The 4,447-nt window shown below is 36.1% G+C and overlaps 1 protein-coding gene across 2 annotated transcripts in view; it reads right to left on the minus strand.

Annotated features, from left to right (window-relative positions):
- map9 (microtubule-associated protein 9) overlaps positions 1-2,091 on the minus strand; it is a 16,147-nt gene extending 14,056 nt beyond the window's left edge. For both annotated transcript variants that reach the window (XM_036583469.1, XM_036583468.1), the window contains exon 1: positions 1,923-2,091. The gene's annotated coding sequence lies outside the window, so the exon portion shown is untranslated. The remainder of the gene's footprint in view (positions 1-1,922) is intronic.
- Between the last annotated feature and the right edge of the window lie 2,356 nt (positions 2,092-4,447).

A 4,447-nucleotide genomic window follows, 5' to 3' on the forward strand; every position in this document is an offset into this window, starting at 1 on the left:
GTACAAATACATGGAGTAAGAGGAAATACATAATACACAGAGACACTGGAAAAAAGAGGGATGAAATGGGACCTAATATTGACAAACATTTCAGTTAGACAGCAAATTATTTGATTTATCATGAGATTATATGAGATTTTTGGCCTGCATGGCCTGCACGACAAAACCAATCTAAGCCAAAACAATCTATGTAGCATTTAACTATTTCTATTACTATTACTATTTAGAATCAATATTTTAAAACAAAGTATTGAAAACCATATCCAAAATCGGCCTCAGATCAAAAATTATGTAGAACCTGGGGGGTAGGGGGATGACCTACTATTTAATATATAATATATCTGACCACTTCCCTGAACTGGAGCCCCTACAGTAGAGACTCTACCCCTTTAGAGGGACCTGTTTGAGTTCCTATTACAGGAGAACATTTGGTTTGATTCCTGTGTTCCTTCAACAAAAGAACAGTGGGACACAAAGCAGAGTATGTGCCTTCAGCGATGGGTCATTTTAAGGATCCACAATGATACTGAAATCATATCGGCATTGGTAAACATTTGCTTTAAAAACAAATATCTGCATCAGATAGATGTTTTTATTTGACTAACATTTCACACTGATACTTGATTGTGGATTAATTGTACTGTAGGCAACATTTGCATTATATTCAACATTCACATCACCACTACGAACGATTCTCGTAAGTTTTATCTAGAAAGGAGCACTGGACATCAAACCACATCACACATCAAACCACATCACAAGACTATCTAATGTTCTCTTTCGGAGAGAAGAAAACACAACAAAACAGTCACACCAAAACAAGCTATGTTATGTTTCTAAGAGGTTATTTTAGTAGTATACTCTTTAAAAAGATGGTTCTTCAAGGGTTCTTGAAATAATAAATAGAACTATTTCATGCTTAAATGGTTCTTTTCATGGTGACATTGTTCCTCAGATTGACAGAGAATGTGTTGTACGTGGTTTTATATATAACCTTTTCGAAAATTTCTATAAAGCACCAAAAGGTGTTTTGACATCATGAAAGTAGCAGAATGCTTTTTGGTGCTAGATAGAACCATACACAAAATCAATCTGAAGAACCATTTCACCATGCAGGGAACCATTTAAGCATAAAATGGTTCTATATATAATTCAAGGTTCTGGATAGAACCATTCCCTTTACTAAAGAACCCTTGGAGAACCATCTTTTTTTAAAGGTGTAGTGCTCAGTAAATATGGGTTTGCTAAACTTATCAATGCAAATTTTTGGCCTAAAATGCATTTTAATCAATTTATTTTAATCCCTTCATGATGGAGGGGTACATGAAGGGTTTCTAAGGTAAAATAGCCCCCAAAGAACACTTATTTTTTCAGATTTACCACTACTTTACTATCAATCATCAACATTACATATAAAAACTCAGAAGAGAAGTGTAGGTTCACTAGTGGTTTTGGACAGTAAGTAAAATGGATATATTTATGCTGTAGACATGGCGACGCAGGGTTCATTTCACCACTATTGCGAAGAATCATATATCTCAACCATTTAATTATGTATGAAATTTTAAATTCGGTGGAATTCTCCTTTAGGGGAACAGTGAATATTTAAGCACGTGAAATCATGAAAATGCTACAGAAAGTTTCTTTAAAAGCTAGATTTGTGGATTATAGTGACCAGATCTCTTTCGAGACGAGATTAGCGCTCCTGAGGAACATCAGGAGCCGTTACGTTAACGACCAACACGAGTCTGAAATCAGCATCTTGTTCGAATTTTCCGTTCCATCTTAAACATGCAGCAGCCTGAGGTGCCAGAATATAACTGCAGCACCACTTAAGGTGGAACAGAAAATTAAAACAAGAAGCCGCCGAAAGAGAAGCTGGTTTAGCTTTGAATAAACAGTAACATTAAGAGAGATGTTACCCAGTCAGAAACACAGCTGAGCTTCAAAGGCGGAGCTCTTCGTGTCCCCCCAGAAAAGATTCCGCATTCAGAGTCTCAGGTTCGACAACAGCTTCTCAGTAAAAACAGAAAAGCGTTCTCAGTTCAACACGGGCGCCATCTGTTTACATCTGTTACCATGAGACGAGAGAGGCGCAATGCGGAAGTGCTTACGCAATATCCGGCAGCACGCCTTTACAGGGGAATTCCACCGATTTTTCAAAATGTGTGTTTATTTCACTGGTTGAGATGTAAAGAAAGTCATTCAGAGTGGTTTGGTGTGAAATGCTCCATTGTAGAGATCCTTTCAGATTTCTTTGCAGTGGTGGTGAGAGGAACAAGGGGTTGCCGTGTCTACAACACACATAGAGCCATTTTATTTACTGTCTAAAACCACCAGTGAACCTACAGTTTTAGACTGAAACATCAGGCCGTGTATTCACAGCCAATTTATGTAATAACTTTCTGTGAGGGAGCTTTTAGAGGTGGACGTCTGGTTCCTATCACCACCACTGTGAACAATTCTGACTCTGTAAGTTTCTTTAGAACAGAGCATTTCACACCAAACCACTCTGAATGAGTCTGTTTACATCTCAAACTTTTAATTATGCATAAATTTTAAATTGGTCGAATTCCTCTTAAAATGACAAAGAACTAAACGTTAAAAATAGGAAATAATATATATATAATACAGCTTCATTTTAAAAGAAAATATTTTTGTGCTCATTTTGATGCAAAGAATATCTTGTGCAATCTTTTACACAAAAATAAGAAGACAGAAAACAAGTAACAGATTCTTACATTTTTAATGTGCTTAAAAATGTTTTAATCACCCCCGTGACAGAAGGATAAGTGACTTTATTTGCTTTCTCCTGATATATTTATTAATAAAGTGCAAATAAAAAACATGAACATAGACACAAGATGGCAGTAAAGACTCAGATAAACACTCCTGACTCGCACTGACAGGATTCACTTTTCAAACTGTGGTAGGATGAAATTATGATCTTGTACATATTTGCATCACTATACAAATATCATAAATGAATCTAAATAAAGAATCTCATAGTTTTTAAGATAACAAATGTGCTGGTAAAGGGAGCTCTACGATTTTTTTCTTATATCTGCATATTTAAATAGTTATGACGTAAGTCATTCAGAGTGGTTTGATGTGAAATGTTCGGTCATGAAAAACTTACAGAGTCAGAATTGTTTTAAATGGTGGTGATAAGAACGAGATGTCTCATGGGAGGATACCTCTAAAAATATATATTATTTTCTAAAAAGCCATTTTATTTACCATTAAAAATGAGCAGACAATCTACAGGGGTCTACTGTCAAAGTCGGCAAAAAAGTGAAAAAAATCAAATTTTAAAGAAATAATAATAATTTCACATGGAATTAAGGTTTTTAACACTAAGTTGTGAAATGAAAAAATAAACAAAAAAATGTTTTCACTGTCACTGTGAAGAAAGAGGAGTTAGATTCTCTAAAAGCACAGAAAGTTATTAAATTAAATTGCTACAACAATGTTTGTTTCATGATAGTTTTGAGAAAGACCTTTGGCCTAAAATATTTCTTAGAACCCAAAGATCTTTTTTCCTGATTTAACACTATTGACCATTATCAACATCACTTCAAATTCTTTAAAAACATTAAAGCAGGGCAGTGCTACAGACAACAGACAGGTGAGACAGATAACAAGAAGGCAGGACTACGGAGGAGACAAAGACCAAAACAACAGCAAAAGCACATGGCTCACATAGACAAATGCACATGGGAGGCTGAAACAGAGAAACACAAGGACGGGACAAGATAGGATGTTACAATTACATTTAAAGCTTTAAAGACCAAAGGAACAACTCTGACAGAAGACGGCTGTAGGTTCACTGGTGGTTCTGGATAGTAAATAAAATGGCTATATTTGTGTTGAGGACACTGTGACTTCTGGTTCCTATGACCACAACTGTAAAGCAAGCATCGTAGAGTCACTTTCTCTATGATGATTCATTGAACACCATGTTCTCTGCTTAATTTAGATCCTTTTCACTCACCATCCAACTCGTATTCCATTTAAATTCTGCAATCATGACCTGAGCATCATCTTTTGTCCTCGATTTCCACCATCCTTGTTTTCTTCACACCTAAACACCATTCAGCCCCCTTACTGCTGACCCAAACTCTCTATCTAACTGCTGTGGCATGGTCAATCACTACTCTTCTCTCTTCTCTTTTGCTTATATGCTTGTTTTTAAAGCTGCGTCTTTAAGACTGATATATGTAAATGACTGGCTGTCCTGTATTGTGCCTCAGAAAGCAGTCTGGGCTAAAACACTCCTTAAAACTTTAATGTGAATGGGCGGGGCTAACTTGCTGTGTGGGCAGTTTTTGCTGAATGGGCAGTTTTACACTATATTTTGAAAAGTATCCTTCTAATGAGTGAGTTCAGCTACTTTAAGGTGGAGATAGCTTGCAAAATCTCCATAGAAAAGCACTGCCAAAAGGAT

This window comes from Colossoma macropomum, unplaced genomic scaffold, assembly GCF_904425465.1.
Source record: "Colossoma macropomum unplaced genomic scaffold, Colossoma_macropomum, whole genome shotgun sequence".
In the NCBI taxonomy this organism is placed as follows: domain Eukaryota; kingdom Metazoa; phylum Chordata; class Actinopteri; order Characiformes; family Serrasalmidae; genus Colossoma; species Colossoma macropomum.